Below are 26,003 nucleotides of genomic sequence, written 5' to 3'. Positions count from 1 at the left end.
AAAAAAATCTTTAGAAAAAACTAAGGTTCCTACAGGATATATACAAAACACTAAAACCTGCCCGATGAAGTCATGGAAAAACAAATAATAAACTTTACACATTTGCTAGGCAAAAAATGTTTGCCAAAAACCTAGCAGCCGCAAACATTTCTCTTAGTCCGGTGTTAGAACTTAAAAATCAGATACAAAACTATTATTACATTCTTAATTTATGCGTAATCTGAGTACGAGTTTTATAGTATTCACACAGCGAAAATATTGTAATGAACTATCAAAACTCACAAAAACCGTCCAAGTTTTCGTGTAAACTCATACTAGGAGTACAGGTTTTAAATTAATCAATCAATCGAGTCAATCGATTTTTTATTATTATATAACTAATTTTATTTACTTAGAACAAAACTATGTTTAAATTAGGTTTAGTCTTGTTATTATAAAATAAATACTAACTAGTAAACACAATTAAAACAAAGTGAATTAGATCAACAGAGAAAACAAAACAACTATAATATTACTGAATGAAAAAAAATTAATTAATTAATTAAGAGAACACAAAATATAATTATATAAATATATAAAAAAAGAGAAAAATCAATAACTTGCGGAATGAAAAAGAAATATATAATAATCAATAATGAAAATAATTGTAGAAAAATATTCGAAGTAACTATTTTTAAGTAAATATTTTTTTTAAACCGTAACTTACGCGGACGAAGTCGCGGGCATCATCTTTTTAATAATTAATTTAATTTAATTATAGTAAGTATCTTACTAAATTGTCCGTAAAGGATAAAAAATCACTCTTCATAATATGAGGATCCGGCAAACAAAATAGTGTAATCAAATGTTTCACAGGAGGAGTGAAATCACAGAAGTAATCAAATCACACAACACTATGTCACTTTCATATATTGACCTAGCTAGTGTACCGCCTGGAGGTGCTATCGGGCTGCTGTGGGTATTTTAGACCCTTGTATGACTTTACTAGGTTCACTTTCAGAACACTCACCCCGGCAGCTTCACTCGGAGTCAGAGCCGTCGCTGAAGTGGTATTTCTTCTGCGGCCGCGGTCGCGCGCCGGCGCCGGCTCGAGGCGCTACCGGGCTGGCGGGGATCTCTTCCACCTCACTGTCGCTGCTCACTTTTTTCACTTTCTTATTAGGGATAAGCGTTTTTTTGTCCTGTAAAAGTGACAGCTTACTAATATTACAACCACTATGGAGCTTAAAATCCACCATATTGCTCCTGAATGATAAATCCATACTAATTATAAATTCGAAAGCGTGCCTGTTTGTCTGTAAGTACCATTTAATGGCCCATTGTATTTAACCGATTTTGACGGTTGTTAGCGATACATTGCATTCCGAAAAACGGACTCCACAGATGACCTACTCAAACTGCCTCAAACGATTCTACGAGAGACGACGCTATACGAAGCCGAAGCTGTCGTTTATTTTTTTTTAAAGCCCACTGTGTAATATTTAGTGGAGAGTAATTATACACGTACCTTTTTACTATCAAATATGCTATCATCGTCATCGCTATCTTGACTAAGAACAGTCTTCACGGGCCTCTTCTTGGGCTTTTCTCTCTCTTTCTTCTCCTTGTCAACGTTTATAATGTAAGGTTATTTTTAAAAATTGATTTGAGTTGTCAAAAATAATATAAAATTATTAATTTATCTAATGCAGGTAGATTGATAAAATCGATATTTGGCTCATTCGATGTCATACAATCTGTTGCTAGGAGGCCAACAAGATTGAACTTGCATAAAATACGGGTGTTTCGAAGGTTTTAGTTCAGTCTCCTTCTGAGATTCGGAGCGATATCGCATATTTTCGGTTTTTGTATTGTGAACTGGATAATTAGATGTTGTGATAGCAATCACGCTCTAATTAAATTATTTATTTTGGCATTAGTTTTTTTAGATTCAAACTCTCGGATAACCTTTACACATTGAACCTGGTGTTTTTTGTGTTGGTTTTGAGAGGACATTCCAATTATTCGATAAAAATATTTAAATAATACCTGCTTTTCTGAGTGACGCTAGTAATAAGTTTCCTCTTGGGCGCGGATTTCTTCTTCGGCGAGGGCGGCGGCGACGGCGGAGGTTCTTCGTCGCACGATATAGTATTGTTGTGGGAGATTCGTTATTGAATTTTTCTTTTGGTTTGACTACCTCTTCTTTTTTTGTTTCTTCTATTAAGGAGTCGAAGAGACAATCTAGAAAGAAATATATTATAATTTTTATCCAAGTCTGATTGTTTTGCGTATGCGTGAAAATTCGCATGTGGTTGTACGTGTGTGTGGGAGTGTGTGCAGAGGTGCTTGCATAGGATCGTGCATACGTTGAACAAAGAACCTTAGACTGTGATCACCACATAAGACTATAATAGTCTGCGATTCACTCACCAGTCCATTTCAGCGGGCTTCTTGTGAGCGTTATTTTTGACGAAGTCAACGTCGTCGTCGCTCACGGATATTGCAGTGTGCGTACGTGCAGGCATGGTTGCGGATGTGCGGACGAGCGTGCGTGTGCGTGAATGTTTGCGTGTGTTTATTTATGCATGTGGAAGTGTGTACGGATGTGCTTACTAATTCGTGCATGGGTTGAATGCAGAACCCTAGACCATACATAGACTACTTCGTGATTCACTCACCAGAGTCCATCTCGGCGGGTTTCTTGTGCGCGTTCTTCTTGACGAAGTCATCGCTCGCGGACATGGCGCGGGGAGCCTCGCCTTCCGAATCTATTTTGTTGTCGTGTAACTCTACGTCTGAGTCCGAGGACGTATCGTCTGATCCGTCTTTATATTTCTGGACCTGGGGAGTGATTGTGACGTATATAGTTTTAGATCTGAGAAAAATCGGACTCGCACACGAAGGGTTCCGTACCATCGTATACGAAATAACACTTTTTTTTTTAATGGCGGCCATTTTCAAAATTTTCATCGGCAGTAGAATACACATTCTCTGAAAATTTTAACTCTCTTCCCTACAAATGGCCACAAACAAAACGCGTTGGGCAGTCTCCAAGTTTATAAAATACACATAGTACAAAGTTTACGCACCTTAGTGGCCGCTCGCCTGACGATGGCTCGCTCTCTGGGCGCGGGAGGCTCCACCATCTCCACGTCTGAGTTGGACAGCTCGCCCGAACTGCTGCCACTCACTGCCGTCTTCTTCTGCTAAACAAAATAATAAATAATGTAAATAACTTACACTTTATGTACCTGGGCAGAAATCTTATTTTTGAATGGCACGAAAATATTTCAGCCAATCATACCGCGCGTCGGTCTGCTATTGGTTGTTGCCTACGCGCCATGTTTTATGCGCGCGAATTATGAAGTGTCGCTTAAACAGATGGTCGTGAAAAGGAGACAGACAAACTTTCACATTTACAATATAAGTATGGATTAGTCCGTCGGATTTGTCCAGTTTGTCGGGTTTATCTGCTTTGTCCTTCTTCACACGCCCCTTGGGTTTCTTTTCCGCGCTAGAGGAACTAGTGCCTGTGGGATCATCCTGCATGAAACAAATCATTGGTTATTGATATGGTTTCCAATGGTTTGCCATTGCCTAAAAAACACTAATAACATTAAACACCATTTCATAAGTCACATTTTTATACACTATTAGAAATGGCACTATTTAATTTTTTTTTAAGTTTCATAGTGGTTATTTTTAAATTGTTTATTTTTTATTTAATTATTTTATTTAATTTAATTAGTTATTTGTTAATATAGCAGAAATAGAAATACTCATTCTGCGAAAATTTCAACTCTCTATCTATCAGGGGGCACGGTAGTGCCCCCGCCAAGACGAGCCAAACGGCGGCCGGGGCGCTACGTACCTTTTTCTCGAAGTGTTTCGCCGTATTTTCGACCCGTCATAACTTCGGTCTGGATGACGCTAGAAAGCTGAAATTTTCAGTATAAGGTGTCCTCAGCAAATTTACCAAATATACTAAGTATCAAATATCTAGCTTTTATGGTTACAGATTTATTGATACCTAAAATACGCCGTTTTCGTCCCTCACTGATGATCATCAAAACCTCTAAGGTACTTCCCGAAGTCCTAGAAGGCTGAAATTTGGTATGTAGACTAGAAATTGCATACAAACTACAGAAAAATTGAGAAATTGGATTTTCCCCCCCTCTACGCCTCTTATGAGAAAAGCAAATCTGTAAATTCTGTCGCTAGAATGCTGATATTTTCAGGATAAGATGTCCTTGGCAGATTTATTAAGCGCATTGAGTATCGATTGTCTAGCTTTTATAGTTTCAGATTTATTGACAGTCAAAACTTCTAGTCTGTAATTTTAGGGTACTTCCCGAAGTCCTAGAAGACTGAAATTTGGTATGTAGACTAGAAATTGCATATAAACTACAGAAAAATTGAGAAATTGGAATTTCCCCCCTCTACGCCTCTTATGAGAAAAGCAAATCTGTAAATTCTGTCGCTAGAATGCTGATATTTTCAGAATAAGATGTCCTTGGCAGATTTATTAAACGCATTGAATATCGATTGTCTAGCTTTTATAGTTTCAGATTTATTGACAGTCAAAACTTTTAGTCTGTAATTTTAGGGTACTTCCCGAAGTCCTAGAAGACTGAAATTTGGTATGTAGACTAGAAATTGCATACAAACTACAGGAAAATTAAGAAATTGGAAATTTCACCCCTCTACGCCTCTGTATGGGGGAAGCAAATCTGTAAATTCTATCGCTAGAATGCTGATATTTTCAGGATAAGATGTCCTTGGCAGATTCATTAAACGCACTGAGTATCAATTGTCTAGCTTTTATAGTTTCAGATTTATCGACATTCAAAACCTCTAGTCACAAATTCTAGGGTACTTTCTGAAGTCCTAGAAGACTGAAATTTGGCATTAAGTAGGAATTTCAAGAATTATGAACAACAGATAAATTAAGAAATCGGGTCCCTCTTCATCCTCTTGTATATGAGATGCATATCTGTAAAATAGCCAAGCCGTCCTTTTTTTACCAAGATATAGGGTTTGTAGAATCAGAGCTTGTAAGTAGAGTGATTTGTTATTTATTGTTATAAATGTGATACAGTCAAGAACATTTAAGAGCTATATTACTTTGGACTTCGGATAGGTTCCATGGCCAGCACAAATCTAAGCTCAGCTAGGGGCTTGGCTCTATTAGAGATCTCATAACTTTTTAACAGTGAAAACATTATGAACTTGTGAGTCTTGGCTATCTTTTTACATGAAATGTTTTTGGTGGGATCTATTATGATTCACATACAGCTAACTGAGAGAGAGAGAGATTTTTCTATACGCTGCGGAGACGTGGACTTTGCGAACAGTCGAGAAGAAGAAGATTGATGCTCTGGAGATGTGGTGCTGGAGGCGAATGCTAGGAGTCTCATGGACTGAATTTCGCACCAACGTCTCTATACTCCAAGAACTCGGCATTAAACAACGTCTTTCGGCGTTAGTACAGGGTCGCATACTAAAGTTCTTCGGACATGTCTCCCGGCGTGAGAGTGACTCCATTGAGCGTCTTGTGGTGCAGGGCAGGGTGGAGGGTACCAGAGGGCGAGGAAGGTCGCCTACGCGATGGACCGACCAAATTAAGTCCGCTGTGGGCGGTGCCGTGCACGAGTGTACCAGAATGTCGACCAGCAGGGAGAAGTGGCGAATGCTCGTGAGGCGTGTAACATCTGCCCCCCAAAACGTCACTTCATGATGACCACGACCGCTCTGCCAAGAGTGTAACGACAAAGAAGAAGAACTGAGAGATGGGTAGCAGAGGTTTAGTAATAGGGTCCAAAATCAAAATAATTTATTCAAAGTAGGTACTATTGTACGCCTTTTGATCGTCTGAATTGTTAGATCTGTAAAATAGCGGTGATAATTAATTACGGAAACTGAAAACTAAAGCTACAAGGGTTCCAAACGCACCCAGGTCTGAGAAGAGCGCACAACAAAATCGGGGTCCTATAGGCACCTTTCGGGTACAGAACCCTAATAAGTAGAGGGCCTCTTTTTTTTACTAAATATTCTATGTTTTTAAAATAATATTGATTTCACTATTTGATACTCACAGGATCATACTCCTTCTTGACTTCCTTCTTGATCTTGGCTTTCTCAGCGGCCTGTATCCTCTTGATGAGGTCATCTGAAATCTTGGGCTCGATGCGTCGCCCGTTCTCAGAGGGCATGATGTCCATCAATGACTTGCGACTCTTCTTGTTGGCCGCCTGAAAGTGATGACTTGGTAAATAAAAACTATACATTTTGAAAAATCTTTTTTCATCTATCTCATCTATTTTTTACCTTTATCCTCTCCATCTTATGAGAATGCAATGTAAACAGAAAAAAATGCATTATTGATTTATATATTAGGCTTGCTCTAGCAAAATCCACTAACATCTGCACGTGTAAGCTAAATTTACCTAAGATAGCGGCGTGTGTTCTGCCGTGTTATTAGGCCTCCTAATGTCGTCAGTAGCTTTTTCTTCTTCACCGTAAGACTCCTGGCAGAGCGGTCGTGGTAATCATGAAGTGACGTTTTGGGGGCAGATGTTAAACGCCTCACGAGCATTCGCCATTTCTCCCTGCTAGCTGATAGTCTGGTACACTCGTGCACGGCACCACCCACAGCGGATTTAATTTGGTCGGTCCATCGCGTAGGCAACCTTCCTCGCCCTTTGGTACCCTCCACCTTACTCTGCACTACAAGACGCTCAAGGGAGTAACTCTCTCCTGGAGCTCTTTTTACGTGACCCCAACTGTACACGCATACACCCATTCACCCCGTAGTGGGGTATAAAGCAAAATAATAACTCACCAACGCCTTGGATCCTTTCTTGTTAACGCTCGCCTCGTCCTGTCGCTCCTTCTCTTCCACCTCGTCCAGTTTCAGCATTAACGCGTCCAGGTCCTCGCGCCACAACATCGCGGGAGTTTTCGCTCTAAACAATAAAGAGTCACACTCAAAATCCATTTTCACTATTATAATATAAGTAGTACTAACACCTTTATAAGTCGTATTGGCAAAATTAGTTTGAAACCTTTGAACTTCTGAAACACTCAGCCATGAGGAATATGTGGAAAAGAGACTCACTTGAGAGCAGTGAGCTCAGACAGCTTCTGGTCTCTCTGCTTGAGCAACTCATCTTTCTTCTCCTTGGTGAGCATCCACATGGACATGCCCAGTAGATAGTTGTACTTCTTCACTTCTTTTAGCTGCTGGAACGCTTCTCTGTTAAGGGGAAACAATTAGTATTAGTTGTCTGTAATAATTTTGATAACCATATACTACTATAGGATATATATACGAGATATAGAGGTCAAGTATGGGCGCACCCTCACTCTCATAGTCCGATTTGAATGCAATCCAACATGGCTGGAGACATCAGACGGCTTTGTGTTCTGCGAGGCACTGCGACCTTTCCAGGCAAAAACCCAAAAACTTTTTGGCCCAACCCAAGGCTCCATGCCAAGCTGCCAAATAAGCTTACCACTTATAGGCAGTCATATGTACATACATGAATATTAATATTGTAACGTGGTGAAGCAGTCGATGGTTCGTCGGCTACTCCGCCACGTACATTGATTAGGATTTACCCTATCGAGGTTTCGGGGAACGGGGGTGTCGAGGAATAAAACCCGGATTACTATCTAACGTGCTTATTTATTTACAACCTTAACCTATCTTGATACAGGCTAGTTTTATCTACACTAGTTATCGAACACGCGGGTATATCGGCGCGGCGATCCGAAATGCTACAGTACGGAACCTACCACCCTTCTAGCGGTGCGGAACTCTAACGTGTCGCGGGACTCTAATCAACGGACGACCGAGGGTGGGTGTCGCGCGCGCGAGGGGAGAGACGGCGGAGCTGGTTACGGGGCAACGGGTTGCCGCGTACTCCAACACCTCCAGCGTCTATCCTGTGGTTGCGTCTGCCCGAGTTCCCGCGAGCCGACACAGTGTCCACAGAACGACTGACTGCAGTCGGCGGCCGCGGGCGTTATATACCCGCCCGCGGGTGTCGGTCGGCGGGAGGGCGGCGCGGTGGCGTCGACGGATCACGCATTCGCGGCGTGACTGGAATTTTCCATCATATCTCATCGGTGCGGGTACTTCGTGCTTGCTTCGCTACATCCTCCTCCCGGGAATGGAGACTTTTACCTGGAAAAGTCACAGCTATAAAAACAGAATTTGTGCCTGCAGCCCCTCAACCGTTAAACTAGTTTTACTGATATATTTATAGGTTAATTTTACTTTTCGCCTAGTTGAGGGTATTCTGAATTTAATTTGTACTATCTCTCTTCCCCTTGTACGCTTTGTATTGTTTGAATGTGACATATATTTTTTTCGGTACGGGTAGTTTCTGATTTACTTTTTGTGGCCAGTGATCCACTTTTCCACTGGACGGGTTGTTTCGGTTATGATCCCTGTTTTTTGTTCTTTTCGCGTTCACTATTCTTCATATTTTCGGTTTTTCGGTGTGTGGGTGTTTTCTACCCTTTTATAGTGGACGGATCTTAGCGTATATCACGGTGTTTTCCCCCTTTCTTATGATGTATTCGGTGTCCATTTTGATTATCGGTGTGGTAGTTCCATTGTACTGATTTATTTTGTTGCATATCATGCGTCGAACGGTTAATAAAGTTTTCATTCCCCGATATCTTGTTAAAATGCATTCTTTTAGGGCGTTGACTACCACGCTCATCGTTGCCGTCCTCAAGGCTTTTACTTCTGACCTTTTTGTGAATTTGTCGTGAAAAACGATGATCCATTGGTGTCCCTTTGAGGAACATGGTAGTGGGCCGATGAGGTTTGTTGTGACTACCTCCCACGGCTCTTCTGCGTTTTTTTATGTACCTTAGTCCCGGTGTTTTGTTTTGTGTACTTTTGTGTTTCTGACATGTTTCACAACGGTTTACGTATTTCTTTACGTCTCTAAAAATCCCGGGCCAATAATAGCGTTGTGCTATTTTCTTAAACGTCTTTGACGTTCCTAAGTGTTCGGTATTTCTTTCGTTATGGTTATATTTTAAAATGTTTTCTTTATCGGAATGTTTTATGCATAACTTCCATTCGGTTGATGGATCTAGGTACCCTCCGTATCGTGGGTTTCTTATTCTCCTATATAGCTTGCCGTTACGTATGCAGTAATCGGTTTGTGACTCGGGTGTCTTCGTAACCTTTGCTAGCTTTTTTGTGTACCAATCCTTCTCTTCTATTGTCGTTGTGCATACGTGATTTCTTGACACTTCGTCGGGTTTTGTGTTTTTTCTTTTTGACCTAGTTCTCTGTGCTTGTTCGCACGACGTCTTCCATCCTATTGTGAGTCCTAGCCTTTTCAGTAGGTCCATACCCATGATCATGACCGTCGTCGATGGCAAATATACAACCTGATGTGACAAGACTTTTCCGTTTACCTCTAAATCTAAGTTTATGGCTTTGTCTGTCGTTATTTGGGATCCGTCTGCCAACTTTATCGTTGTCTTCTTTTTGACTGTTCCCTGGCTGTATTCTTTAGTCTGGTCCATAATTTCCTTATTGATGTATGTATTTGTCGAACCTGTGTCCACGAGAGCTTTAAATAATTTTCCCTTTATCTTTACTTCGGTGAATATTCTGTTGTCTTTTTCTGTTTGCGTGTGTGTTGTATATGCTTGAGATTTTACTTTGCTGGATTTGTCGGTTTTTTCTTCGGAATTTGAGCTTGGCTGGTTATGTCTACGTTTCGGTAGGCACGTCGGTTTTTCATAATCTCCTCTGTCCCGGTTTGCGTTTATATTTTCATAATCCCCTGCCAGTTGTATGAGCTCTGTGATCGTCTTGAAATCCTTTCTTCTAATGTAATACTTGTAGTTAAACCTCATATTGTCATATATACGATCTAGTTTTTGCTCTGTGGTCAGTTTTCCATATCTCCTTATAAGAGTCTGTATATCGGTCAAGTACTGCACGAAACTTTCCTTGGCTTCTTGATGCCTATTAATGATTGTTTCCAGAAGGTTCTTTTCGTAGTTCCTTGGGTAGTAGTATAATTTGAAACATTCTATGAAATCCTGCCACGATTTCCAATCATGTTTATTGTTTCTATACCACAGTGATGCTTGGCCTTGTAGGCATCTTGGCATGACGTGCATTATCTTGTCTTTGTTTACTTTCAGAGTATCGGCTAATTCTTCTACCCTTTCTAGGAATTCTACCGGATCTTCTGTCGTATCGAACGTTATATCCCAGCGGGATATCGCCTTATCGAACTCTTTTGTTACGTTTTCGCTCGTCATTGTGCAGTCTTGGAATGCGTCTTAATATATTTACTTCTATTTATTTATTTATTTACACGGTATCGGATTATCTATTTATTTATTTTATACGGTACGGAGATTATTTATTATTTGTTTATGTTATCGGGTACGGACTTTATTTTCTTTTTATTTATTATACACGGTGTGGAACTTATTTTATATTTATTTATCTCAATTACACGGTACGGGGTTCTTTTATCTCCCGACTATTGTGTATCTGTGTTTTTGTGTCTGTCTCCCCTTTCTGCGTGTTATCCCTTCGGTAGGATGCTTGTTCTTGATTCTATCTGCCCGAATTGCCACGTGACCGACCGACCAAGAACTCGCATCCGATTCGCGCTAACTTTTGTTAAGATAGTGTCCTATGTTTTCCGGTCGGATATTCACCCTTGTCGTCTGCCCGAATTTCCGCGAGCCGACATTTGCAAGAGTTTGTATCCGTATTTCTTTTCAAATTCCCGGTTGCTATTAATTTCCCCGTGTTACTAATGTTACTGTTTCAATTTATTTAAAATTATATATATAATTTTATACGGAACCCGGACGGCTGATATTTTAAATTTTTAAATTTTTATACGGAACCTTGACGCGCGATACTTCGCGACGCGGAACCCGGACGGCCAGGTGGGTTATTTACGTGGGCGCCAAATGTAACGTGGTGAAGCAGTCGATGGTTCGTCGGCTACTCCGCCACGTACATTGATTAGGATTTACCTTATCGAGGTTTCGGGGAACGGGGGTGTCGAGGAATAAAACCCGGATTACTATCTAACGTGCTTATTTATTTACAACCTTAACCTATCTTGATACAGGCTAGTTTTATCTACACTAGTTATCGAACACGCGGGTATATCGGCGCGGCGATCCGAAATGCTACAGTACGGAACCTACCACCCTTCTAGCGGTGCGGAACTCTAACGTGTCGCGGGACTCTAATCAACGGACGACCGAGGGTGGGTGTCGCGCGCGCGAGGGGAGAGACGGCGGAGCTGGTTACGGGGCAACGGGTTGCCGCGTACTCCAACACCTCCAGCGTCTATCCTGTGGTTGCGTCTGCCCGAGTTCCCGCGAGCCGACACAGTGTCCACAGAACGACTGACTGCAGTCGGCGGCCGCGGGCGTTATATACCCGCCCGCGGGTGTCGGTCGGCGGGAGGGCGGCGCGGTGGCGTCGACGGATCACGCATTCGCGGCGTGACTGGAATTTTCCATCATATCTCATCGGTGCGGGTACTTCGTGCTTGCTTCGCTACAATATTATTAATGCAAAAATGTGCCTGTCCGTAACATTTTCATGGTCCAATCTTGACAAAATTTGGCAAAGAGATTACTTGCCTGAAAATGGATATTGGTCCCAGAAAATCGAACAGTTTCGAAGGAATTATTAAAATACATAGCAAACAATTCAGATTTACCTGGATCGAGAGGCTTGCCCTTGCTGTCCTGTTCAAGCTCAGGCTCCTCTTCGGACTCCGGCTCCTCGTCCAAAACGTCGAGTCCCTGCATTTTGCTCGCGCGCTTTTTCCAGTCAGCGATAGGGTCCGGAGCGTAGCCTGGAGAAAAACGCAAAAATCTATACTAATATTATAAATGCGAAATATATGTATAATATAAGCGTCTGTCTGCTTGCTTTTCACGGCCTGTTTAAGCGATTTTGGTAAAGATAGAAATTTGCATCCCTCGGATGGACAATAATAATAAAAAAAAAAATGTCCTTCCAACCGAATTTCGGCCACAGCGGCCAGTCTTCCCCATAAACGTAGATGTAGCCACGATCAACATACAACGGCATTCACAATGCCGTTTGGCGTTAGACTATCTTAGCCACAATTCAATTGGCATAAGTCGTAAACCGTTCAAGTGTGCCCACTCAGTTTAACGCGATGATTATCGCGATAATTATGGCGTTGTTGGGCATTGACGTTAACCTTAATGTAGCCGCAACATTACAAATATTTTGGCCTGGCCCTGGAATCGAACTTAAACGTCGAATAATATTGTCTTGGCCTACCTCTCTTTATGAGTTCCTCCACCATCACCTTCCTCTTCTTGTTCTCTACCACCAGCCCTTTGTCGCACTTCTCCACAGTGAAACGCGCCTGGTTAGTCAGTTTGTCCGCCTCGGCTTGCAACTGGCCCTCTAAGTAGTCCTTTCTTCTCATGTAGTACTTGAGCCGGACATCGTAGAATGTTCGGAGCAACTCTTCAACTTTGTCATATCTACAAAATAATGATAGTAATATAGTTTCTTTAAGCTAGCAGTCATGCTAAAGGTATGCAGTTTCACTAGGATGGCCTTGACCCTAGCAATAGTAGACATAAGTTGCAGAAACTTGTTTTTGAAGCCAAAATACTATTGCCATATAAAATAATTAAGTATATTAATTATTCTAGGGTCAAAAATTGATTCATCTCTATATTTATTTCGCACTCCGTTGCGTTTGGGATTGCATCAGCAATGAAGTTGTTGTAAAACTTTTTTCTACATTTCATAATAGGAATCAGAGACAAATTATGTGCAAACCTGGCCACTAGAGCGATGTCATTTTGTTTGTTATCTGTCATCTATGTAACCTAATTTCTATATCAATAGATTAATTTATTTATGGCATTTGTACTTGGAATAGATTGCTCACTTCTTAAGACAGTTCATGTGGTCGAAGGCATTCATGCAGGTCATAGAGATGGTGGTCTGCAGTTTGAACACTTTGTGGATGCCCTCCGCCTCCACTTCCGCCAGTTTCCCCGGCAGCAAGCTCACTATGAATCGCACTGTTGTTTCTGTATTGTATTCCTGAAATAAAATATCACAGTTTACGACAGCTAGGCGACATGTAACAAAAGTTGAGGCTTCGACGTTTTGCATCATTGGCAGGCATCATGTTACCTACATTTGAAGCTAGGTAGGCTATGAAACTATTTTTCTTTGATTTCACGTCACCAATAGTCTAATATTTGACAGACATTGATTCAGGGTCAAAACCGACTGCTTCATCACTCTAGTTCCCTCTGTAAAATAGAACCTATAATTGACCCAAATTGGATATGAAACGTTTACGAACGAAATTTGCCTAGCAATCTATGGCAGGTGTGCAGGTGTGCAGGTGTCTTGCAGGATGAAATGCAGTAAAAGCCATTTTGTTTTCGCTTAGGTTTTTGACTCTTTATCCTAAGTACAATAGTCGAAACTCATTTTCGACTCTATTGAATCACAGTGTCAAATAACAGTGTGTATGGGTTTTTACCATGTGAGTGAAGAATGGGCTTAAGATGCTATGTAATTAATAATTATATAAACATATATGTCATAACTTTAAAAACTTACTCTATACTCCGATATCACTGGCTTCACTTTCTCCGTCCCGAGCAAAGGTTCTAGAACATTCTCTTTGTAATTCTGCGTCCACGTGCCGACCGGAAGCTCGGTAATCTCGATCTTTTCATTGGGCAAGATGGCCGCCTCGCCGGAAATGACGTATTTATCGCCGAAGCCCTCGATTGTGCCACGGAAGTTCTTGTACCACGGGTGCATTGGTACTGGATCTTCGCCATCGAGCATGCGTCTAAAAAAAAAAGTTTGAAGTTAGAAGGGGTATGGCAGTTTTATTAAACCCATACCCCTTTGGTTTCTATACGACATCGTACCAGAACGCTAAAACGCTTAGCGGCACGGCTTTGCCAGTAGGATGGTAACCAGCCACGGCCGAAGCCTCCCACAAAACACAAGACACGTGTGTTCGTTACGACAGTAATCTTACTACCTGGATGGCCTAGTCACCTAGTGGTCAGCATGTTGGATTTTGCTGTTGAGAAATTCTCTGTACCTACCAGCCCAGAGTTTGGAAGTTGGTGTTTCACCCCAGTGTCTCGAAAAGCACGCAACGGTCCTGCAGCTGATCTCTCTCCGGCCGCGTCGGATTTCTGTCCCATCGGGCTACGAGAGTGAAGGAATAGCGAGTGTGTTTGCCCACACAATGGTGCTTTATAAATAATATCTCACGCGCCGATGGCCGATTCTCTGGAGATTTGATGCGTTACTGAAATTCGGTCGGGAGAACATTTTTTTTAAGCTTACCGCAAGTTGGCCACGATGTCACGTGGGTTGTAGTTGGGTATCTTGGTGGACCAGCCAGTGCCGATACCCTCTGCCCCATTCACCAGCACCATTGGAATGATGGGGATGTAGTGGACTGGCTCGATCTTCTGGCTGTCTTCAAACTCGTGCTAAACAGAATAAATAGTGTGGATGTTTGGATGTTTGTTACTCAATCACGCAAAATCTACAGCACAGATTTGGCTGAAATTTGGAATGCAGATAGATTATACCCTGGATTAACACATAGGCTACTTTTTATGCCGGAAAATCAAAGAGTTCCCGCGGGCATCAGCTAGTATAATAGAAATATTTATGTATAGTCTAATGTGCGATTTTTTTGAAAGGAACAGAACAGTGCAATTTTTTCCCAAGATTAACATCTTGGTATTCTATAATACTAGACAACATTGGGTCTTGTAACTTATTACTTACCACAAGCAGCGGGTCATCGTGCGGGTGGAAGATGAGCCTGGTGAGAGGCGACATGAGCGTGAAGATGTAACGCGGGCTGGCCGAGTCCTTGCCGCCGCAGAGGCGTGTGCCGAATTGACCGCGCGGCTCCAGCAGGTTAATGTTGTTGGAGCCTACGTAGTTTTGTGCGAGGTTCACAATCGTCAGCATTAAGGACTGTTCACCTGTGGAGGGTAGGAGCAGAATTCATATTAAAGTTCTATTTAGTGCCTTTGCACTAAGCCAGCCCTTGCTAATCGAAGATTATGTAAATGATAAAATAGATCGATAGATGAAATCTTTATTGCACACAATAACATGAAAAGGAACACAACACAAAAGGAAAAAAAAAGAAAAAAACAATTGTGTGCAAAGGCGGCCTTATTACTTAGAGCACTCTATCAGGCAACCTTAAAAAGTGCAGGATTGCAGTTACCTACTTGTATTCATAGGATAATATTGTAAATCGAATCTATAAAATAGAGTAATCGCCGAGTTTCATGCCTTCTCAGCAAGAAAGGCATTCCAAACCAGTGGTAGATGCGTTTGACGATTCAAAAGTACTTGTACAAGTTTATTTGAGTATGAATATTTATATTCTATTCTATTCTATACTGATATTGCAAACGAGATATCCCAACTCTGTTAGAACACTCGTTTGAATTAACGACTTAAAAACTAGATGTTAAGGTTGATTTTGGTCCGTTTGGGGCCAGAACAAAACATGACTTTAAAACAAGGTCAAAGGATTGATTTTAGTGCATTTTACAGTAGACAATTGGTACAGTATCATAGCTAGAACACTTACCGTGATGGTATGCAGAGTGTTCTGCAACGGAACCAGCTAACTGGGCGACCTTGACCTCTCGCTTGTCATTACGCTTTATGCACGTGAAGATCACTTTACGCTGGCCGGGCTTCAGACCATCAATCATTGATGGTATGGACCTAAAAACATTGAAGTAAATCTTCTGTAGGCACAACTTGAGAGTAACTCGGATACTTTATATGACGTATTTAAAATAGCTGCCAAATAGAACAACTGTTTTGAGCCTGCAATCTTTTATCAAGGTGTTTTAAAGTAAGTATAGTTCCAAGGATTAGGCAGAAGCTGTATTTTTTATTTACTTAGAATGTCCTATTTTAAAAACTACACACACTAATGTTTTTACTTTGCAATGCAATCAATGTTACATTTGCAATATTTCTTTTTGACTCAGATTGTTAAGGTTCAGCAAACTAAAGACTCATTTACGGAAATATAAAATCAGTAGCTAATAGGTTATTTTATAATGTAATTCTCACCTAACATTATCACCATTGGAAAACAAAACCAGTTCCAAGTTCACGAAATCCGAATATGTGACCTGTTTAGTTTCTTTTGTATACAAATATCTCTCTGACAGACCAATCTCCTTCCTCCGTTTCACCTCTTCCATGTGACTGGTCAACCATTCCTTACGCTGATCTGCACCTTTCTTCGAAAAGGCTAATTCTATGTGATGATCATCTGTAGGGCCACTTTAACGGAATCGTATTCTATGCCTGTCCATATTCTGGAAATATTCTTTAGCCTCCTTAGATGTCGAGGTACCCAAACCTTTGTAGTATTTGATGTTATATGTATGGTAATTTTCCGTATCTTTCTTCCATTCTTCAAATTCAGGTAATGAGAAAAATGATAACTCCTTATCTTTCTTTGTCGCTTTAACAATAGGTGTAATAAATTCTTCTAAAAATGGCAGTTTTAAAAGTTCTGGCCAGTTGTGATGTATGAAATTTATGATCAGTCCTTTTATATGAGATCCATCTTGATCCTGATCGGCCATGATCATAACTTTTCCATATCTCAACGACTTTAGGTCATCAACAGTGTTGTATTTCTTTTTGTATTGCAGACCCATTATTTTGATCAAGTTATTTATTTCGACGTTTTCTAAAACCTGTTTATGTGACGCGTCCCTAGCGTTTAGAGGTTTACCCTTTAGTGGGAATACGCCATAATAATCCCTGCCAACTACACTCAATCCAGACACAACTAATGTCTTGGCTGAGTCTCCCTCAGTAAGGATTAGTGTGCAAAGATGCGCATTTTTTGTCCCCGCGTCGTTTGCATCTTCTAGTTTGGGTACGCCTTTAAGCTTGCTCTGTTTTTTGCCAGATGCCTTTACAAGTTCCGTTTGAGCTTTAAACTTCGCCCATGTCAGTACCATTTCAACTAACCCAGACTTTGTGACTGCAGTAATAAATTTTTCAGACAAAGCACATTTCGAACCAAAGCTTTTAGCTTGAAGTGTCATGTTTTCTTTAGTTTGTGAATCAAAGGTTGGGTTGACAATGAGACAGTTAATAAACACCCACATATGATTTTTGACTTGGAATGGTCTGATGTTTAGACCACCCTTATTCTTCTTCTTTAATACTTCTAGAACATTCTTAACAATATTATCTGTAACAGAGTCCACATGTTTGCCTCCTTTTGTTGTAGCGATCGAGTTTACAAATGAAACTTGTTGGAAACCTTTATCAGAGAGAGTCAAAGCAACTTCCCAACGATCATTTACTTTTTCGTAAACAACCTTCAAAGGCTGTCCGTTCTCATCTTCTTTGCCTTTTATGTATAAATCAACATAGTCCTTGAACTTGTTTATCTTTATTCTCTCTCCGTTGAGATAGACTTTTACGCCTTGAGACGACGCGGCCACGTCGTAAGCTCGCCGCGACATTAGTGCCACAATGTCATCTTCTAGTTTATCCATTTTAAACTTAGCCAAATCTGGGCTAAATGTCACTTTAGTAAAATCATCATCTTTGCCCGCTTCCTTAACTTTGGGTTCGGAAGCCTTTGTCATGTTGGCGCCCCAAGTTTGTTTAAAATGTTTCTTGTACTGCTTAGACGCGGTTTCCACTGTGAATTTTGTAGAGAAAATGTTACACAACTTTGCACCATAACCATTTCTCCCACCTGTCACTTTTTCCTCTTCATCATTATAATTTGATGATGTCAAAAGATGTCCAAAAATCATGGTTGGGACATACATTTTCTCATCCTTGTGCATTACTACGGGAATACCGCAACCATTGTTGTATACAGATATTGTATTTGTTTCTTGGTTTATATCAATTTTGATAACATCCATTTTGGCATCTCTTTGCTTGTTGTCAGCTGCGTTAACTAATATTTCATCATATATTTTGTACAGACCTGCAAAATTTCATAACAATAATTATGTTTTAACAATTAGTCACCCACTAAAGAATAATGAAATTTAGATTAAATGGTTTTAATTTGAAATTCTTTAAGAAATGGAAACCAAAGCATACGTTTTGAGAGCCAATTTGAGAATATTTAATTTAATTATAAACTAACCAAGCTGAGACATTAGTTGGCAGATATTTTCAGAGTTGGTAAAAAAATAAAATTAACTTAAAATAATTTGATTATTCGTTTTCAAAGAAAAATAATATTAAATAAAAATTTACCAGGTACATATGTAAGTTCTCGCTGCACCATACACTCCTTGGCCTTGTCAAACACCCACATAGTTTCAGTGGCACGTTCAACCGACCCAATGTATGTGTCAGGACGGAGAAGAATGTGCTCAAGTTGAGACTTCTTCTGATACATCTTCTCTATGGTACCTTTCTGCGCCTTGGTGGGCGCCTTGGCAGGTGCAGCCTCTGCTGTACCATTCTGAGTTCCATTACTCATTTTCCAAAACATAGACTGGAAATTAGAATGTATTTAGAATATTGCATGTAAGTATTGAGGGCCTTGCTGCCTAGTTGTGACAGTGTATATGAAACAATCACGCTGGTAAATCAATGTTAACTCAGGTCAGTAACTGGATGTGTGACCAACTTTGCATGTTGTGATTTAACTTTTTTGTTTTTTCTGTGCCTCAAAGACCATGTTAAGCCATCAGTCTCAGTTGTTATCATTAAAATCTGATAAATGTTAAATCTTAGGATCAAAATCTCATTCTCGTTGAGTTGTATATGGAAGGATTTAGGAACTAAATGCATCAATATCCTAATGTGCCATGCACTATGTAATACACAATATATTATAAACATTGACAGATCTAAACCTAGTGCTATCCTTTTCGACAGGGAGCATTACGAAAAGGATAGCAATCAATCAATTTAGACCTGTAATTTTAGTTTAATTTAGAGATTAAGCAAGGGTGGCAACACTGAAGCTGACATGTCTGAAAATCAGCTATTTAATTTTAATTACAATTTTAAGTAAATTTACATTTAAATAAGACTACAATTATTGTAAAACAACTGTAATCAAAGTGTATTTTGTGATAAATCATAATTTCAATACCGATCTACTGCCAACCAGCACCAGTAAGAACAACAGAAACTGAAAAATGCTTTACGCGAAATAAAATCACTGAAACAATTAAATACCCAATTACTGAAGGAACAAGATGAAAGTGAAGCTGAGATGAGAATCATTATTGCTAGGAACTCACAGTTAAAGTCTGAACTTGCAAACCTGCACAACGCTCATACTTTGTTATCAGAGGAGCGCGACCAACTTCAGTTGGCAGTAGGGTCGTTCAATCAGTGCATACAAACTTATGAAGAGGCTCTGGGAAAGATATCTATGTTAGAGGATGAATTAAGCCAATCTCAACAGTTAATTTGTGACCTTCAGTCACAAATAGCAAGTTATGAAACACAAAAAACAAATAACTTGTATGATGAGCTGCTTGCTTCATCCTCAACAGCACCAGTGTTGACAATTGACCTGACCTGTGACACCTTGTGCTGCTAATAATAAGCCACATTCAGAAACTATCCATTTAAATAGTCACAAAAAAGTTAAAAAATACATCAAAATTGGTAAATTAATTAAAAAAACGAAAAAATTAATAAAATTTCAGAAATTATGTAATAAAAACATTAGGCTTAGAAAAGAACGTTCAGATTTATTAAATAAGCTCAATACATATTGTTCCTCACTGCAAGAGATGAGAGTTCAATATGAAACTGACGTTCGGAGTCTTAATGAGGAGATTCTAAAACTGGAAAACTCCTTGAAAACAGTTACTTCCCAGTACGAGCTGTCACAGAAACAGGTCGGTGAGCATATACTGGCCGCTGATGAGCTGTTAGCCTTAAGTAATTATAATATAGATCGTCTTGACTCTCTGATTAATAGATGTGAGTGCTCAAATAAGGTTCCGGACGAAATGCCAGTGGACAGTCAGTGTATAGGACAACAAAAAGGCTGTGAAAACAATGGTTCCTCGTTACATTGCCCTCAGCGGAAAACATTTGTTGTTTCAGATGGATTGGGAAAAGACTTTGGTCATTTAATAAGTAATAAATTACATCAAACAGTGATCAACATAATTATGTAACCCAGGGGCACCATATGAATATATAATTGAAAATGTAAAAGGCTGCTGTTTAGATAAATATAGTACAGTTGTCTTGTTGATAGGTGACAGCATGCAAATAACAAAAAAACAAATTTTAAGAAGTTTTGCATACCTATTGGACCTACAAGAAAATACGGGTTGTAAATTCATATTGTGCACTTTTCCTTACTCTTGCACTTTAACCCCAGCACAAAATAGGTATGTCTATAAACTCAACATGCTTATTAATAATTTAAGTTTTGGCCATAGGGATTATATTCACATAATAGACACGAATAATTTTATAAAAAAATTTTCACTGACAAAGGATACAATGTACTTGCCCCTTAGTTATAAGAAACAAATAGCTACCTTGGTAGCTTGTAATATACAAGACTTTTGACGAATACGAAGATTTTTGGTGTTTAATAGTTAGGAAGGTATTACATGAAACTCTTCAATTTGAGGTATACGTTTTTGATGTAGTAAATGTTTTTTCCACCAGTTATATTTGAAACTAGCTGATGCCCGCAGCTTCGCCCGCGTGGATTGGTCAGATCCCCTGCAGCATCAGGATTGAGGAGTTGGACTCCAAATTTTTTATGAAACAATGTCGCAAAGTTCCTCTATCGATTAAAAAAGAAATGACGCAAATCGGTTCAGAAATCTCGGAGATTTCGGTGTACATAGGTAGAAAAACACAACTCCCTTTTTGAAAGTCGGTTAAAAAAGTAGCCTATTTTACGCCCTGGTCAATCCTCTACTTGCCTGTGAAAGTCCCGTCAAAATCGGTTCAGCCGTTCCAAAGATTAGCCTTTTCAAACAGACAGACAGACAGACAAAAATTTTAAAAACGTGTGATTCAGTTATGGTATCGTTCAAATAACCATATGAGCTTAATATGAGGTAGTTATTTCGAAATTACAGACAGACACTCCAATTTTATTTATTAGTATAGATATTAGGTATAGAAATCAAAATGATCAAAAAATACATTTTTCGCGGCATCTTTTTAACACCCAATAAGGTTGAATTACTCATTCCGAAAAAGTTGAAATGCTACTCCCATTATTTCACCAAGCAGCCAAACCTTTGTTTTCAATAATAAAATAGTTGAATTTGATATAGAACACAACATATGGACAAAACAAACAATCTTATTTTTGACCGTTACCTATCAATACAAATGCCGCCAAGATGAGCCCTTACCATTATATCAGCCATCTTTGAGTGCTTATTAGACGTACGCGATCAACGCTACTTAGAATTTGTCTTGAAAACAAGACGGCTAGTAGTTTACTGCTATTAGCTTTTGCAAAACAACATTTTTCTTGATGTAATTTACTATAATTACGATTTGCAAAGAAATAACGAACTTGCCAAACAAAAGCAGGGCCGGCTATCCTACGGTATTTCAAATATGCTTAGGTACATTGCAAGTACATGTCTTCTATCTCACATAATTAGTATGGGTAGACATTAAGCTTCTCGCTTCACTACCACAGCTATATTTACGCATACGTTTGAAATTTTTTATTACTATATGTATTATAGTTATATGGAATGGTCGCACGAGGAGTGTGACCAGCTAAGGGTTTTACCCTAAAGGTGGAAGAAAAACGAGCTTAGATTTTTATAGAAAAAAGTATAATATTTTATTGGATTTAACTTTAAATTTCATGTTGCCAAAATTAAAGGTTTTTAAGAATCATATAGCAAATTTAAGTAAAATAATATATTTAGGTTTGAAATTACAGTTATATAACATGATAACCATTTTTTGAATAAAGTAATATAAAACAGAGTAGCAGTAACATACAAAATATAAAAATGTTCAATGTCGTTCATTGGATTTCTCATTTCAATAGGTACGATTAAAAATCTGAATTTGGGGGAAATAAAATCAAATGTCGACAACACTGTTGATAAAACAAAAATGAAAAATGGCGTAACGTAGAAATCAATAAAAAATACGAAAACTTTTTAGCCAATTTAAATCACTGTTTCATATGTTTTTCTTAGAAATTTATCGTCTTTTTTTCTTAAATTGAGTATACTTGTTTTGTATACGAGTGTAAAGAATCAGTGAGCGCTAATAACCATAACCGCGATTGAGAAATGTATTCCTTGGTTTGGACTTGCATTTTGCGTTTTCACGAAGATCAAAGGAAAGGTGGCCCACATCTAGCGAATGCCGAAGATGCACCAAACATCTTCTGGGGGTTCTGGGGACTTCTGGGGGTGTTCTTACTGTGAAGGCGATAAGGGCATGTAAAACAACCTCCAAGTGCAAGCTGCTGGAAAAACTACCTCAGGAGAGTGGCTGGACGAGAACGACTGGATGGAAAAGGCTAAAGGGACTCTCATACATGCATGCAGTATGATAACTATATAAGACTGCAATTACGGAGGTGGAAAGCATAGTTTTGTCATCACAGAGTAAGTATTACTAGATGATGCCCGCGACTTTGTTCGCGTGACTTAGATTTTTTAAATCCCATGGGAACTCTTTCATTTTCTGGGATGAAAATTAGTATCCTATGTCTCCTCCAGGATGCAAGCTATTTCAGTGCCAAATAGATGATGCCTGTGACTTCATCCACGTGGAATTAGATTTTTAAGAACTCTTTCATTTCATGGAACAAGAAATAGCCTGCATCCATCTCCGAGATGCAAGCTATCACCACAAAATATCGTCAAAATTGGTTAAATGGATAGGCTGTGAAAAGTTACAGTTACACTTTCACGTTCATAATATTGGTATGGATTAATTTCAGATGAATTTCTTCATTAAACATGCCAAATCCAAATATATCCATTATACCAAATAAACAGGGATATTCTCACTGATGAGTGGCTAAAAATGTTCATTATGTTGTTCATTGTGAAGTGTGAACTCTTTAATACACTTCAAAGCTTCCTATAAAATAAACACTTTGATACTCAGTACTTTGTTTCGGTTTTTCAAAATTCCTATCTATGAGATGGATACTCTTTAATTTTCTAGGATGAAAAGCATGGCTCTTAAAATGCCTATCTGTGTCTCCAGATGCAACCTGTTTCTCTGTGGGATTTCTCCAAATCTGGTTCTTTTGTTGAGCTAAAAAAGAAAATTTACTCTATTAATGAATGATAATATAATTTACCATTTACTTTATGTTTCTGCCTTAACTTTCCAGAATAAGGAGTTGGTCATCTGAATTGGTGTTTACACAGGGAAATCCTGCACCTGAGGTGCTGTGTGAGAAGCTACAAAACTGAAAAAGAAACATGTTGGAACTATACCTGCATTCCTATGAACAAATTGAGGCAAGTAAAACAGTGGTTTATTAAATATCATACCATATATCTATACATATAAAAATCACTGACTGACTGACTTACCAATGCACAGCTCAAACTACTTGACGGATGGGGCTGAAATTTGGTATGCAAATAGTCATTATGGTAGACGTAGCTAAGAAGGGATTTTTGAAAATTCAACCCATAAGGGGGTAAAATAGGGGTTTGAAATTTGTATAGTCCACACGGAAGGTGGAGAACCGTGTTTGGTGGCCCACTCTTGGAAAGGCCTATGTCCAGCAGTGAACGCATACAGGCTGATGGAATTGAATGTCATAGACTAAGGATTAAATACGCAAACTTGGCTGATTTCTGTTTTTATACAATGTGCAGACTATTGTCATACACCTCATATTAAGAATCTGTACTACTTATTTTACATTCACTATACAAGCTTACACCCATCATTTTGTCTGTAGTAAAACAATAATGGCTTTATTTAGACTTTATTTAATTTTCCAGTATATATAGTATGGTATCCATCTTCAGGATGCAAGCTATCTTTCTGATAAACATCTAAATTGGTTTTATTGTTAAGCTATGAAAAAGTGACATGCACAGGTAGCTAATTACAATTTTAGTAAAGATCTCTAACTTTTTGAAAATAAAATACAGCCTATGTCACTCATGAATTGCTCAGCTTTCTACTGGTCTAAGAATTTTAAAAATCGGTTCAGCAGTTTCAGATGTCAGATGCACATGAAGATCTTTTTTATTTATTTGTTTTTTATAGCAATTCCATAAATACTTTCCTTAAATCTAACACCCATACTAATATTATAATTGCGAAAGTGTGTCTGTCTGCCGTCTATCTGTCTGTCTGTCTGTCTGTCTGCTACTTTTTCACGGCCCAACAGTTTAACCGATTCTGACGAAATTTGGTATAGGGTTAGCTTATATCCCGGGGACGGACACAGGCTACTTTTTATCCCGGAAAATCAAAGGGTTCCCACGGGATTCTTAAAAACCTATCCGCTTTACGATTTGTGTGAAAGGTACAAAGGTAGCTTGCGTCCCTGTAATTGACATAGGCAACTTTTTATCCCGGAAAATCAACCAGTTCCCACGGGATCTTTAAAAACCTAAATCCACGCGGACGAAGTCGCGGGCATCCTCTAGTTTGGAACAAAATACTATGATTGTACATGGTAGTATTATAGATACCCAGTTTTGGGTGTTGCAATTTGGTCTGTGCAGCGGGCCCTATCAGGGAGACCCATATTTTTATTTATATTATATTTAAGTCGTTAAGAAGATCATTTATGCCATAATAGCACTTTTTCTAAAAAAAAGTTTACCAATCTCCTTCGCAGTGGCAAAGATGGGTTGAATGTTTATTATTATATTATGAATGGCAAAAACGACACGCCACTACACCGAAGACATACCAGAAATTGACATTGGCGAGATGCGAATAGCCCTCAAACAACTCAACAACAACAAGGCGCCGGGTGATGACGGCATCACATCAGAACTCCTACGTGCAGGAGGTACCCCTGTACTCACAGAGCTTAAGGAGTTATTTAATGACGTCATCATGAATGGAATAACGCCGAAAGCATGGAGCAAGAGTGTAGTAATCCTCTTCTTTAAAAAAGGAGACAAGGAGCTGTTGAAGAACTACCGGCCGATTTCTCTCTTGAGCCATGTTTATAAGTTGTTTTCGAGGGTTCTTACAAATCGCCTCGCCCGAAGACTTGACGAGTTCCAACCTCCAGAACAGGCTGGGTTTCGAAAAGGCTATAGTACCGTAGACCACATACACACCTTAAGGCAGATTATACAGAAGACAGAGGAATATAATCTCCCACTCTGTCTTGCCTTTGTGGACTATGAGAAAGCCTTCGACTCTATCGAAACTTGGGCTGTTTTGGAATCATTGCAAAGATGCCAGGTCGATTGGCGGTATATCGAGGTGCTGCGATGTATTTACGATTCTGCGTCAATGACCGTCCAAATACAGTCTCAGCAGACAAAACCTATCAGCTTGCGAAGGGGTGTTAGACAGGGGGACGTAATATCTCCAAAACTGTTTAACAGTGCACTGGAAGACCTCTTCAAAACGCTGGACTGGAAAGGACGAGGACTTAACATAAATGGCGAGTACATCTCACACCTACGGTTCGCTGACGACGTGGTTATCTTAGCAGAATCTCCGCAAGATCTCGAGGAGATGCTGTGTAGCCTAAGCCGCTCTTCCAGACGTGTCGGTCTCGAGATAAACATGGATAAAACAAAGATAATGCTCAATCAGCACGTTGTCCCGACACCGGTTCGCGTCGAAAATGTTGGCATCGAAATTGTTTCACAATACAACTACCTTGGCCAAATAATTCAACTAGGCAGAAGCAATTTCGATGAGGAAGCCAACAGAAGAATTCGGCTAGGCTGGGCAGCTTTTGGAAAATTAAGTCAAGTCTTCTCATCGT

The 26,003-nt window shown here is 39.5% G+C and overlaps 1 long non-coding RNA gene and 1 pseudogene across 1 annotated transcript; one reads left to right on the top strand and one right to left on the bottom strand.

Annotated features, from left to right (window-relative positions):
* Window positions 1–926: 926 nt before the first annotated feature.
* Window positions 927–21,456, bottom strand: LOC123879987 (annotated as a pseudogene).
* Window positions 21,457–22,194: 738 nt separating this feature from the next.
* Window positions 22,195–23,541, top strand: LOC123879988. The gene is made up of 2 exons (XR_006799133.1): window positions 22,195–22,671; window positions 23,412–23,541. It is a non-coding gene; the product is annotated as an uncharacterized LOC123879988 (long non-coding RNA).
* Window positions 23,542–26,003: the final 2,462 nt, after the last annotated feature.

This window comes from Maniola jurtina, chromosome W (genome assembly GCF_905333055.1).
Source record: "Maniola jurtina chromosome W, ilManJurt1.1, whole genome shotgun sequence".
Taxonomy (NCBI): Eukaryota; Metazoa; Arthropoda; class Insecta; order Lepidoptera; family Nymphalidae; genus Maniola; species Maniola jurtina.
Note: the sequence above shows the minus strand (reverse complement) of the source record. Positions and strands in the feature narration are given on the sequence as shown.